Consider the following 15,899-nt stretch of genomic DNA (forward strand, 5'->3'; position numbering starts at 1 on the left):
TTGTCAATATAATTACAGTCACTTGGGAAGTAAAAAGAAGTGTGCTCAACTCTTAATTCTGTCATCCATTATTCGCCTTCATGTTGTTCTAAATCCATAAGTATTTTGTCGAATTTCCATCTTCGGAACACAATTGAAGACATACAGTATTTCATGAAATCTGAGATATTTCTGTTCCTCTATTGAAAATATAAATGCTATATATAACGTATATAGCATCCAAATTTGGTCATGGAAGCTAAAGCATGCTTGACACAAGATAAAGCAGCACGTTTGAGCTTCAGCAAGAACCAATGAGGCTCATTCTTGTGTGTTACGCAGCACGTTTGAGCTTCAGCAAGAACCAATGAGGCTCATTCTTGTGTGTTACGCAGCACGTTTGAGCTTCTGCAAGAACCATTGCGGCTCATTCTTGTGTGTTACGCAGCACGTTTGACCTTCTGCAAGAACCAAAAGGTTTGTTCTTTGAACAACATGAGGATGAGTAAATAATAAAGAAATGTTTATCTTGGATTATAAAGAATGAAAGTAACAGCAAAGTTTCTATGGAAGCATATAAGGCTCATTGTAAGCACCTAGGATGACATTTTGCATGCAAATGTGTGCACTGTGTATTACTCAGCCTGCCTCTGTATCAGCCCTTTTAATGCTTTCAAGCTGTGCGTCAGTCAGCCATCAGCTAGATCATACTTCACTCCCACTCCTTTCCATAAATCTCCACCATCCACCATCCCTCACCCCAAACCCCTCTCCAGAAGAATTCTCTGTCAAAGAAAGACTCACCCTAACAGGTGAAGCTTATTGCTTTTTGATGCCGATGCCACGTTAGTTACTCCCATCATGGTTTAGCACAGTTTATTAGCCACAATACGAAATTAAGTGTAGCCTGTGCCATCAGTCATCGATTTAAAAGATTATGACTAAGTTCCAGGTAACAATTATTCAGTTTGTTCCAGATCATTTGTGTTTTTTGAGAAAGAACACTATATTAGTAACAGCTGGGTGTGGGCGGGAGCTTCACTAATGGGTGTTGTCATAGAGATTGCATTAGTAATCTGTGTTTGACTCATCATCTTTAGGAGGGGCTCTTCCTCTTTTCAGATCAGAATCGCTGGACAGATTTCGATACGGCCCCTGTGGTGAAGAAGCGGCCTCCTCTTGGCCGGCATTCCAACCCTGGTGTAGGAGGAGAGATTACTATTTGCTTGCTGAAGACAATCATTTTAGATATGCTTGAACTGCGACGTGGGCAGACCATAAAAAGCATCAACCATTGGGCAGCTGATGGCAGTGGACAGGCATGGAGATCATAGCGTGTGGGTGAAGCATTCAGTTCCTCGTAAAGTCCCAGAGGCTTTCCTGGCTTAACATATAACATGCTTCTGTTTCAATTCAGTTTCATCTGCAGCACATACACAATTTTCAAGATACAAGAGTTTTCATTTTATTTTATAAAGGCAACAGCAAACCTCTGGTTTCTGTCTATGACTTTTGTTCCATGACTGCAGCTTAACTACAGGCCAGTGACAAATTATTTGACACAACTTGAACTCCAAAGCAAATGTTTTCAAAAGATGCTTTGATCTGACATCACAGAATAAGTTTTGTCTGATGGGCTTATGCTATTATACAACTGGAAACGCTTTCAGATTTTTTTTAACAAAAAAAAAAAAAACATTCAGAAACTTATCTCATATGGCCCCAAAAAGCTTTTTAAGAAAAAGTAATCTGGTCAAATTCTCACGTAGTATTGTATGAAGGAAATTCCAGAATGCAACTAGCTCAATGAAAGGTCCATCCAAGATGGCAGACAAAGCGACAGAAATATCCTTCATAAATAATTGTAACAGTTATGTGCAGTTTCATTGTCATTATGTTTGGTTTTCCTACCCGTCTGTGTTCCTAGTTAGTTTCTTTGGTTGTTAATTAGCCCTACACCTGTTTTGTTTTACCTTGATTACTCTATCTATGTATTTAATGCCGAAGTTCTGTCTGTTCATTGTTCCGTGACGTTTGCAGTTAACGTGGTTGTGTATTATAGGCTATGTCCTGATATTTCCTGTTCCAGTTGGATGTATTGATTAAACCCGTTTGCAACCCCTTTGTTTACAGAACACACTTGTTGTCCAGGACTTGTTGGCCGTGCAACTGCTCAGCTTGGAGCAGGAATTGCGAAGCCTTGAGAACTACACCAAGGATTTCTTAGACCTTTCATGCCTTACAAACTTTCCAGACAGCTCTCTGTGCATGTTTTTAAGGACCAGACTGAACAAGCGCACAAAGGCATGCATGATGTTTTGGCGTTCACCATCTGCCCCACTGAGGAGGACATCACCAGCCCCACTCCAGCTACCACATCCGTCCCTGTGGGTGTTCTGTCTGTTCATTGTTCCGTGTTGTTTGAGGTTAACATGGTTATGTATTATATCTCCTGAGATTTCCTGTTCCAGTTGGATTTATTGATTAAAAAAAATGTTTGTCATATTTCCTGAGCCGTGCGATTATTGCTGCAACCCGTTTGCTTGAAAAATAAATGAAATACAACACAAGTATCAATAAAAAATACAAAAACATTTCTACTTTATTTTAGTGACATGCTAATACTAAACCGAGAGTTGCTGCCTAGAACTTTTCAATTAGAACTTTTCAACTTTATAATTTCTACTATAAAGCTCTCCAGTGTGTTTATGTTTTTACTCGTCCGACCTCAACGGACTGAACAGAAGAAATTAACCACTATTTGAAATCCTTAAACAAACTCCAAACGAACTTCGTTTTGGCCTGGTTTTGTCCGTTATGACGTCACACTAGTTCTTTCTTCGATTTACTTGAAGTATATACATTTTGCCTAAGTGTCCAAATACTTTTGGGGGCCACTGTACATGTACACCTGCATAAACAACTGCATGCGTCTTCTCAACTGCTTTTGCATGCTTTCTGTAACTGCGCTCTGCCCTCGTCTAGAGCGGATGACAGATAAACCCACACATACACAACACTTTCTGGAGAACAGTGATTTCATTGTGCACATATTTCTCTCAGAGGAACTGTAAACAAATGATTTAGATCACAACCAGGACTCTGACCCTTTGTTTTTTTCACAGAAAGCTTTCAAGATTGTTTGTCATGATAAGTATGTCAACTTATCTTAAAAAATTATGACTTTATTAGCATCCAAAATCAAGAGCGCTCAGTTCCTGGAGTAGCATGTAAAACATTAACTATTGTTAAAATGTTAACCCGGTTGTTTTCATCGACTACACCATCAGATATGTGGCATAAAGCTTCGGCGTTGTTCTCCTGGGACATTAACTGGCGCGCATTGACTTTGGGGTCAAAGGTTATCATAATTGAGTGATGCGGCTGTGCTTTTGTGTAGTCCTGGGATTCAAACAATTGATCTCCTGTTTCAAAGATTGTGTTCTTCACTGCTTGAAGACTGCTGCTGTTTTACAGGTGGACACCTGCTTCATTCACTCTGCTCAGAAAAGGGTGATGACAGCTCTGTGAGTAAATATCCTGGCGCTGATGTACATCACTGGTACATATCAGTGGTCTACACAATGAAACTAGATCTCACAATGTGAAATTTCAGAATTACTTGACTTGAAGGGAAAGGGGAGGAAGCAACCATTATTACTCAACCAAAGGTCAACTAAATTAAGTTAAAAGATTTACTTCAGCTTTCTGCTTTCGAAATGAATTGCTAATTCAGCTTTTCGTTAACACTGCTCCTTATTCGTGTTTGTCCTCCTTATTTAACCTCCTCCTGAGATTTTCAGAAATTTTGCAGGGTCTGACCATGATAACTTATGATAAATGTATCATATAATACAATTAATTAAAAAACTTTCCCTAATAAGCCTTTATCTGAGCGAGTTCTTCTGTGGTCTAAATCACCCTCAAATCTTTTGATAGTCCGATAATTTCCATTTAGTTTTTGCAGAATATTAGTTGTTTCCATGCCTATTTAATTGTGCAAGACATTGCACAATTGTATGCTTTTCATCTTCAGAAAGATCTTTCTTCCTCCTCATATTACACGAGAACTGTGACTTGCTTAATAATGTGGAACAACCTCTTAAAGGTCCATTTGAAAACCTGGAGAACTTAACAAACCTGTCTGAGATTGACACCAGTCAAACAAACATACAAACAAACAAACAAACAAACAAACAAACACTATCTTTGAAAAGAATCAAACCTGAATGTTTATTGTCCTGAAATCCTACTGATATGTCACTTGCATAATAATTTGGAACACAGTGTACTGTATACACATACACACTCACTCACACACACACACACACACACACACACACACACACACACACACACACACACACACACACACACACACACACACACACACACACACACACACACACACACACACACACACACACACACACACACACACACACACACACACACACACACACACACACACACACACACACACTTTTACCATAGTTCCTTGCCTACAGGTAAATGTCATATGAATTTCTCTCAAAAAAATGGCTGTTTCTTACACTTGAAACAAAAGCTGCTTTTGTTTTCAATTGACTAGTGTTGATTTCTTACAGATTTGTCATTTCAATTGGACTATCACAGTATTTTACATTAATAAGAACCACAAAACTTCTAGTCAAGATGCCATGTACTAAAATAAATACGCAGAGAAAGAATCAGTCAGCAGTGAGCTGAGAAGAGGCATTCCTCGAGTTTTATAGGTTTTTCCGAATTCTTCAGACCTGATCCGCTTCAGACCACATTTTCGTTTAATTTCATGTCTTGGCATCCGTGCGAGAGTTCATCTTTCTGATGAAAACGGAGTTAGTAAATACCCAGAAGAAGTTGGCTCATTTGCTGCCAGGCTCTTGCAAAATACTTAATTCGCAGTCATTGTCCCACAGAAAAACAAGTGGGACTTGCCAAGGCCTGTGCCATTACATATCACAGTGACAAACATAACCTGCAGAGACTGTTACTGGAAAGGGTTTGTCATGGACAGGACATGTGCCAAAACAGCGATTGATTAAAAAAAATATATAAAAATTGAGTTCCCTGCTTATAGAGAAAAGAGCAGAAAATGGCTTCCAAACTGCTGCAAGGCATGTGTGTGGAAGAGGACAAGCACAAAAAAAGCTGCAGCCTGGCCTTTCTTCCAAAGGAAATTGGTTTAAGACAGCTTTGAAGGCAAATCATGTCTAATGATCTAAAACAAATTCAAATTAGCTTCACACAATATTTCATAACTCCAATGCTTAGAATCTCTTCTGTCATCTAAAAAAGAAAAATACATTTACATAAGCAGTTCAACTCGTTGAACTGTGTTGCGACCGCGTGTACGTACGCTAGATATAACTAAGTAGGTCATATCGAGACAAATCATATTTACTGTTTGAAACCCTTCATTTTACTATGAAAACATAATTTACAGAACTCAAAACTTCCTCGCCAGTGCAAGGCCATTTCACTGCACAATTTTTGTGACACATTTCAGTGCAAGCTGTTTGATTCTCACATTGCCGATCCCGTCACAAAATAATGCAAGTGTTACAAAATGTCTGCTATTAAAAAATTACTTTTATTGGCCTAAACAGCACGCCCGCAGTTAGCAGGAAAATGCTGTCTCTCATGTGTTTACATGGACATCTTAAACGCCCACTGAAGTGCCTTGGAATGCGCAGCTTTATGATGTGCTGACGTAATTTCCACTGAAACAGGAAGCTAAGGCGGGACATATTAAATGGCTCCTCCCCCTTTTCAAATAGCCAATAGCGGTTAGTTTACCTCACAGACTGCAAGTCGTACTTGACAGCACCATCGAAGCGAATCCGAACGCTGATGATTCGTTGGATTCAATAGTAGAGGTGTGAATAAATTCTAGCCTTTCATTCTTAACCAACGTACAGTTGGAAAACTGGAATAAAACTCGAGCGTTTGAGCAACCGAACACACATCTCCAACCCATATTGCTCCGTGACGTGTCAACGGTCGCTTTGGCAAGGTGGTATTTATAACATTGGGGGGCGGGACACTTAAGATTCTAGAGAGCATTTGATTGGACAGAAGATGTGATGAGAAGCTGAATGCCATACACATGTGATCCATTTTAACAGAAGTGAGAGACTGTAAGTTTTTAATGCCTATATCTCCTAAATGCAAATTTTGTCATTGTTTTGGAACACATTCATAACCTTAAAGCAACATTAAAGAAACCTTAAAGAACTTTTCCTCTGCGGTCGCCCTACAGGTTGGAAGCAGAATTGTCCATTACCGCTGTCGTAAATATTTTAGCCGACCGCAGCTACTGTCGCACGCACGCTCGCTGTTTATCCAGCGCCGGCTTTAGAATAATGAGCGATGTCCACAGACAAGGTAGAGTATGTTGCATGATATCATGAAAGTATGATATTGCGACATCAGAAACGAAGAAAAACAAAATGATGACTATTGTAACGCTTGACGTAAAGTCAAATTTGTAGTTTTCTTATGTCTCACTAGAACTACAGAAACGCGACACGATCTGGCAAACTTGCATAGTGTGGTTATAGCAGATATAGGGCCGCAAAGCGAAGGCAGAAGTGCCCTTCACCTGATGAACAACGTTTAACTTGATGAACCACTGATACGATTTTGGAAACATCATTTTAAGGTAAAAAATGTGTGCTTTAAGTGTTGTTTTAAGGCCAACATATTCATAATAAAAGCTAAAAATCATATTTTTTTCAAATCTAAATCATAACTTGATTTCAGGGGGGCCTTTAAAGGCACAACAGCATAACACAGCCTGTTTAGTTCTAAGGGTCAGATAGAGAGTAGAAAATGGTCATATAAAACTAAACATGACTTTTTTTAATTTGGTTCAAAAGACTTTAATAACATTTCTCCCTCAGGGAGAAAAATTAAATAGGAAAACCCATGATACGACCCCTTTAAAAATGAAACCCTGAGCAGCAGGTGCCGAGGGAAGTAAACGGTGTAGACAAGCACTTGGATGCGAATGAGGTTTTTCTTATTAAGATCTCGTTTCATGCACGCTGTGCTGACAACGTGGAACAGAGTGACCGCAGCAGGTCTGGTTGAGTCCTGCATTATGAGTCCAGCTGGAACAGCGCCGTTATAGTCGTGGCATTGAAAATTAAAATCAAAAGCCCGCTTGACCAGTTCGTAAGCAGCACCGCCGCGGGCCTCAGCGCCGCCCCGTACACACCAAGTCACACTCCTCGCACGCCTACAGACACACGTCGTCATGCTCCAGGTCACGCATGACACATGCCGCCTCGAGCGTAAAAACACACTATCTGGCGAGTTCACAGGGTCGTCAAACACAAGAAACCCTCCAAAAACTCGAAAGAAAGACTGAAAATTCAAGTATATGGATTCAGTTAGAGTTCATTTTACACGGTTGGTGAAATAAGCTCTCTTTATTAAAAGAAAAAAAAAGAAGCAACTCTTCCAGTCTTGTCAGTGATTAGTTTTTTTTGTTTAAAACACAGTGATGAATAGAGCCACTGCACAATGCCTGCAGGGCTAAAAGAGGTTCAGTTCTATTGCAACGTGTGGAGAGGTTTGTCTTTCCAAACACCTGTTGGATCGCATTAATCACCAGAGACACCGATGCAAGACCAGACATGAGTCAGTGCAGGTGAACTGAGAATAAAAAGGAAAGAGAGAGAGAGAGAGACAGCTGGCAGGTGTTAAAGGAGTGTGAGTGGCTGGATTCAGGTTGTTTTCAGAAGCTTTAGAAATAGCTAGTTAGCAGTGAGTATAGCAACAAAAAACAAAAAAAATCAGTAGTGTGAAAGCAGCTCAGTTGTTTTTAAACCAGTGTAACGTTACCCTTAACCAAACTTTTTTTTTCAGCAGTAGCAGTGTAGCGTGACAAAACAATACATTGTTGTTTATTTTACATTGCATAGTGCATAGCCGTTCGCACATGCAGTGATTTAGCTAGACGGTTTTGCACTGCACTGTATGATTGGCGTCTGCCCAATAAAAACATTGTGTGTGGAAAACAGTGTCAGAAATTGTTATGATGCATTATACACTGCTGCAATTTATACACACACACACTGCCATCCATCCGGAATGGACATTTTAAATGCAAAAATCTGTTTTGTTGTCAACACGGAAGGACATGTTACGCATCATTTAGATTTTCAAAAGCTGTGTTCTGTTGTGCATCCAAACATTAACATTAGTGAAACAATAAAGCTACTCATGACATCCTGCGATAAAATCGCTGCATGTGTGAACGGCCCAATGCAACCAAACATATTAAGACATTCAAATTGGTTTAAAATGTTTGGATCAAATGGTTATTTTCAATTAAATACTGTCACTGTTCACATTCATTTAGGGCATCTCTAAATTATATTTCCATATATGTCTTTTGAGTCAAAATAAATATTAAGAAAGACAATTTTATTTTGATAAACATCATTTAATAAAAAAAAAAAAAGCTATTCTTTTGAACTTTTGATTTATCAAATAATCCTGAAAACAAGTAATGGGGTTTCCACAAAAATACTTCTGTTGCCACTGTTTTCAACATTGATCATAATAATGTTTCTTGAGCATCAAATCATCATATTAGAATGATTTCTGAAAGCTCATGTGACACTGAAGACTGGAGTAATGATGCTGAAAATTCAGCTTTGATCACAGGAATAAATTACATCTTAAAATACATTCAAATAAAAAAACTGATATTTTAAATTGTAAAAATATTTCACAATATTACTGTATTTTGAAATGTATTAAAATAAATGCAGCCTTGGTGAGCATGAGAGAACCTTCATTCAAAAATATTTTTAAAAATACCCGAACTTTTGAACCGAAGTGTAAATTTGACGGGTTTTTTTAAATATATATATTTACTTTAAATATGTTCACATTTGATGCTGCATATTAAAATATTTAAATTAAATGGCTCAGGTTCCTCGTTCAGTGAAAGTCTTAGGCTGCGTCCGAAACCGCATAATCTATTTTGAAATAATACTTTGTGAGTGCTAAAAAAGTATGTTAGTATGAATGTTACATCACTTCACTACCATTCATAAATCCTCTCCCGTGGCCTCGTGGGATGGAGTAAAGAGTCCATCGTATCCACACTTCAGAACCTCGCCGGAAGAAGGTGGTCATCCAGGTACTTTTTTTTGCCTAAACTTTTATGAGTACTGTGAATTCAGACATACTTCTATTGTCACATACTGTTTTTTGCCTATATGTAAAACAGTAATCCTAAATCTCAAGAAGTCACATGATTTAAGGGATCATTCATGTTTGAATAGCACAAATGGAGTTTGTTCAAATTATTCAATAAAGTTTGCAAGTATTTTTTTATTTTTATAACACTGTAAAAATATGAGAGGCTTTGTACGTGTGCTGGTATTTAGGTGTCTGTGATGACTGTCTTGTAAAAACAAGTAAAACATCACATGCGCAGCACTAAGCGGCTTTCTGCTCCCGCCATCTCAAGCGTATGATCAAAATCCCAGGATATGTCTCCACACAAAGCCTATGATTCAGAGCTGCTCGCCACTTTACCATCAACACAGCCCACATTTCTTGATCTCTCTCTCTCTTTCTCACCCTGCAAGCCACTCTTCCATAAACTCACACAATACTGTTAATAATGGATTCTTTGTTCACAATGATCGAATTGTGTTTTTAAAAACGATTCTCTCCCTTTCAGATGGAAAGCTATAGTTTTTTTTGGGGGGGGGGGGGTGGGGTTCTTTTCAGTAGAACTTGAGGAGACAGGAAAAGAAAATCTCAGCAGCGTAAGAAAAACAAGATCACACCTGCAGGCAGGATTTTTGCACCGCCAGCAGACCTCCATCTCTGGGATCAGATCAATCCTCTCGTGTGCCTGCTTTCCGCTAAAGCTGTTTAAAGGAGTTTTTGTTCACAGAAAAGTGGATTGTCCTTGTTCTTTTGAGGGCTCAAAAGTCCACCCAGAACTTTTACAGAATCTTTCATTCAGAAATCTCAAATCCATTAGATTAACATACTGAGTTACCGGTACTATTATTACCAAACAAGAGGGGAAGTATTGATCAGAGTGAAGTCTGTCAAACCTTGTGTTGATCCTGTAGCTAGATCTGCATAGTGCTAGAAACAAGCAGATGAAATATATTTTTAACAATATCTAATGTATATTAAAACAAAATCAATATTTTAACTGAAAAAAAAAATGACACTTCACATTTATTTATTTTTAGCACGTATTGTTTTGTGAATGTCACAATTTTGATGCTGGTTTTACGAAGAGTCCGTTGATTAAAACAATTAAACTGAACCTAAAAAAACCCAAATCACAATATATACATAAGCGCTGTTACTTATGCGAACATGTTAATCAATTATAACAATTTACACAGAAATCTTAAAGGTACAGTAACAAAAACACCAGTTTAATTTTAAGGGCAAAAAAAGATGATGGTCCAAGAAACCTTGACTAACATTAATAGTATGTTCCACAGTAACACTTTATTTCAATGGTCCACTTTAGACATAATATAACTATAACTTTGCAACAACATGTCACCTAACTCTCATTAGAGTATTTGTAGACTGCCAGTAGCACTTTATATTATAGTCCGCCTGTACATGTACTTATTATAGGAATTACCACAATAACTCGGATATAACTATGTAATAACCCTGAAACTGCACCCTAATCCTAAACCTAACCTTAACCCTGCAGTTACCTTATATCAGAGGACTTTCTTTGGTAACTACACTGTAAGTACACATACTGTAAAATAAAGGGTGACCGACTGTCTGCTTAATATCTGCTAACACTTTACGTGATGGTGCTCCAACGGACATATTCTATAAGTAACTTTTCAACTAGGAACCTGGGTGTGCTTTTTGATACCAATCTTTCATTTGAAAGTCACATGTCTAGTATCTGTAAAACCGCATTTTTCCATCTTAAAAATATATCTAAATTCCGCAATATGCTCTAATTGACAAATGCGGAACAATTAGTTCATGCGTTTATGACCTCAAAGCTAGATTACTGTAATGCTCTACTGGGTGGCTGCCCTACACGCTTAACAAACAAACTACAGCTAGTTCAAAACGCAGCAGCTTGAGTTTTTACCAGGAAGTATGGCCCGTTCTGTCTGCATTGGCTCCCTATTAAACATCGTATACATTTTAAAATATTGCTGATTACTTACAAAGCACTAAATGGTTTAGCTCTGCAGTAGCCTACTTGAGCGAACTCTTAACGCATTATAATCCTTCACGTCTACTGCGATCTCAAAATTCCGGCCAGTTAATAATACCTAGAATATCAAAATCGACTGCTGGCGGTAGATCCTTTTCCTATTTAGCACCAAAACTTTGGAACAATTTTGCTACCACTGTCCAGTAAGCAGACACACTTTGTCAGTTCAAAGCTAGATTAAAGACACATCTCTTCGGCCTAGCATACACATAACACATTATAGACTTCTATAATTCAATGTTAGGCTGCATAGGTTAGATCAGCCGGAACCGGGAACACTTCCCATAAATCCTTATGTACTTGGTACATCATAAGAAGGATGGCGTCTACGCTAATATTAGTCTCTCTGTTTATCCCGAGGTTTACCGCAGTCCGCCGGATCCAGGCCGTATCCGGATCTGATGAAGGACCTGCGCCTGGACACGACGACAACGCAGTCTTGAAGTGTCAACTAGTCTCTCCCCTGTGAAGGCTTCCTTCCCTTCCCTTTGTACAGATAAAACGTTGTCGGGAAAATTCCGGTTCACGTGGCTATGCAGAAGCGATAGAAAAAATTATGTATTATACATTTATCAAGGCTCGTACCTCTTACCTATTTCATGGTTTACGTTCTCGAGACACCAGGCACTGTTTTGTCCAAATGAGCGGCCGGATCGCATTAAGAGTTTTCTGTTAGAACGGCCCCGAAGTTAATAACTAATGATCGTTACGACGGAAGTGAATCAATCAAATCTAACTTTAGCTGGACAATAACTTTAATCTAGAGCTGCTGTAAAGCCAAAACAATCGCTGTTACTTTAATTTCCTATTCTCACTGTAAAGCTGCTTTGATACAATCTATATTGTTAAAAGCGCGGTATAAATGAAGGTAAAAAAACAAAAAACCACATGTTAGCTTATTCTACTAACCTGAACCTAATACCTAACAGTCTACTCTAATGCGAGTTAGTTGACATGTATTTACAAAGTTACTTATATTAAAAGAATGTTTAAAGAAAAACAAAACAATCTGTTCCACTTCTAAGCATGGACATTTCCAAATCATCCCAGCCACAAAAGGCTGTCGACATATTGTACATCTTTTGTGCATTACCATCCATCAAATGTGAAACTGTGGTGTTTTCAGATTTATTATTTTCCACACATGCTCTTATCAGAAACGAGCAGACCTAATGCTAGGTCTGTCAGCTCACACTTCCTCCCAGTGTCCCTTACAACATCCTGAGGGACTAAATCAAAAAATATTGGCAGAGCGTGGCGTGGAGTGGCCGGAAACCCTTTGGAAGCGTGGATGGTTTCTGGTGCGGGTCCAGCCTGACCCCAGCCACCCGTCGAGGGAGCTTCTCTAACTTTCATCCGTTAAGGAAACATCTGGACACCAATGACCCGGACTGATCTGTATGCATGTGGACTTAGAGACAGTACGTGGAATGCCAAGGCAGGCATCATTATTCATTTTGATTATATTGGGCTCTTACACAAACCTTAACACCTAGCAACAGCCCAGCCACCCAGCCACCCCCCAAAAAACCTAGCAATGACCCTAAAACCTCAAAATACCTTAGCACTACTCTGGTATTGTGGTGGTAAGTTTTGCATGAGCATGCACCTCTCACACTTTCTTCAGAAAATGTAAAAATCTACTTCAGAATGGTTTATACTCTTAGAAATAAAGGCTCTTTATTTAAAGTTTTCAGTCAAGCGACTGGCACGGAGACCCGCCAAAAAACTGCGGCACATGTCTATTAACTTTCTATCGGTTTCAAGCCATGAATATTAAAAGAAGATATGACAAAGAACAAACTGTAAGTTTATTGGGCATTTCAATTCACATAGAGCATCTGTCGCAGTTTTTCAATTAATAAAAACAGCAGGACATTATACATTTTTAATATTAAAATAAAAAAATTATATTAAGTTTTGTTAATATTCTTGGCGCTTCTGCTTGCCTTTATATATTATGCCTAGTCAATAAGACGTATACTGAATTTGGTCTTTTAATATCACTGTGTTTGTGCATAACTACAAACCTGGTAAAAATGACTGGCAGACTGCGAAGAAAAGCCTTGTTGGCTTGTCATGTCATGTGAAAGATATGAATTGACATTGATGGTTCCATTAAGAACCTTTAACATCCATGCAATGTTTCTGTTCCACAAAACGTATTTAAACGTTCATCATACGGAGAAAATGGTTCTTTTAAGAACTGTTCATTGAAAGGTTCTGTGGGGAACAAAAAATGGTTCTTCTAATAGTGTCTAAGAGTATTTTTAAGAGCGCACTGTTAGATTGATGATTAGTAACTAAGGACATTGATCACAGACATAGTAATGTTTAACCCAGTGTGGTTAGCTTGCTTCATGGTTGAAAAACACCTTGGTTTGTGTCGGCTAGGTGACACTTATTGAATTCCTCCGTATCATTCGTCACTGGTGTCTCCATCTCATCGTCTTTCACCGCAGACAGATATACTGATGCTGAGTCCTGGACATGAAGAGACAAGGGTTGAGTTGTTTTTGAAGAGGAACACACTCTGTCTGTCCACCAGCAGGTGAAGGAGACAAAGAAGAGTTGTAGCATTCATCCTCATGTCTGAGTGAAGAATAACTGCACGGTGTGTTGACAGAGGTGAGAGGGATGGGGTCAAAGGTCACACCTGCTGATAATTCAGCTGTCTGAACAGACAATTCTCCCACATGGATGCACCTTATTGAAACCGACAAATAGTGGGCTGGAAAAAGTCAAAACAACATCTGTTCTTCTTTGAGATGCTCTTAAACCCATGAATAATATATAATAAAGTCAAACTAAACTTATGCAGTTAGCTTAGTTTTTATTTCAGCAAAACAAATTGGCTAAAAAAGTAAAAAGGTGAAAGGTTGTGCATCAGTTTGGAGCGAGTTTTCAGGTTCGTCCTGGGTCGGCATTTCATTCAGTAACGTTAGGCAGCTTAGATTTATATGCTGTTTAATGTTGATGATCGCGTTATTTTACATTTGCATCTGCTTACTGTACATATGATATTGCTCGTTTTTTGCTTCTTTTGATCTGGAGATTCTGTACTCTTTTAGAAGATGCGTAACAGCCCCCCCTGCCGTATAACAGTGAAAACACAGAACGACGGTAAATTCCATAAATGGCGGGGAAGCGTTTTCTCATAAATTACGTAAATTTCAGTCAACCGCGTCAAAAGAGTTCATTGTGCGTAATCATCAGTAGATCACATGCAAAACTTGAGGATGGAGGACGCTGTGATCGGAGCTGTGTTTTTGTTGTGTGTCGTGGGTTTCGTGATAACTGAGATGGAATAGACGTATAGTTAAGAAAATAACACAACACCGCAGACAAAGGGAACAGGTTAATGCCGTTAACATTAGCATTCTATTTGTTTAGGTGCCGTTAACATTAGCTTTCTATACGTTATTTCGGCGAGTAAGTATATTTAAATTATGTGTTTACACAGATTTTTCAAAATGGCGGGTGCCAGTGTTTCGTTTGGCATGCTTTCAGCCAATCAGTGTGCATTTACATCACTGGAAGTTTATTTTGTGCTTGGTTAAACCCTTGTCTGAATTAGAACCCAAAAGGCTTTCCTAAAACTAAGATTGTTCCCAGTTTCTGCGGTGCAAAAACGTCAAAAAGTGTGTACTTCTGCCAAAAGTTAAAGGAACTATAACATTATACTAGGATGCAAAAGTCTCTCATGGCATTGCTGTGAACCTTTCTTTTTTTTTTAAATGGAGGGACCACCAGTGCCAATGGCTCCTACTATTTACTTAGGCTTATGATTCTTTTGGGAAATGCAGCCCATAACTACATGGCTAATATGATCTATCACAATGTGCAAACAGAATGGAAGCCTTAAAATTATCAATCAAACCCTCTTTTTTTGTTCAGAGTAGTAGGGACGTGATATTTGGGAATTACTGGGAGGATGTTGTGCTTCCTGTGCAAATCGACTTCTGACCCAGTCCATCCTCTCTACCTGCAGCCAGATCACGTCCCACTTTTCCTCTCTTCTCCTTTCTCACTAAACTGTGGCTCCATCCTACATACAAGATGTCGTCTTAGTGCTGCATGACTGACTTGGCAGCTAAGACAACAACCCTCTCTCCTGAGCTCCACTGTATAAAATCTACTATTCTCTGCGCCCACGGTCTCTCATCTCCTCTAATGTGGACTGACACCCCCCACTTTGAAGTCCATGGGTGCTGTGGACCTGGGCCCACCCAACAAAAGCAGCCTGATCCCCGGCTGATGCTCCAGCAGAGACACTTATGCTGACATAGGGTTGAAAAAAGACAAGACCTCTTTCACGCTAGAGCTTCTGACAGACCCGGACAGTTTGACGTCAGAGTTTGGTTCATTTCATTGGAGTGAAACAAAATGTTTTCCAACTTGTGGAAGTGGACCGCTACAGATGATCTAATTTGCAACTGTGCATGCTCCCAATAATGCATTTCTCAGAGCTGGTTGTCACCAAATAAATATCCTTTGGCAAACAACTAGCATTCTTTACATTTTTTTGCAAAGCATAACTCAAGTTATATCTACTGGAGCAGTTAAATCTAACAGTACAGGAGTCATTATAGCTATATGAAAACACAGTTGCTGCTAGTACTCACAACGAGGATCCAAGCTTAACGTT

The sequence above is a fragment of the Phoxinus phoxinus genome, assembly GCF_949152265.1.
Source record: "Phoxinus phoxinus genome assembly, chromosome: 1".
Lineage (NCBI taxonomy): Eukaryota > Metazoa > Chordata > Actinopteri > Cypriniformes > Leuciscidae > Phoxinus > Phoxinus phoxinus.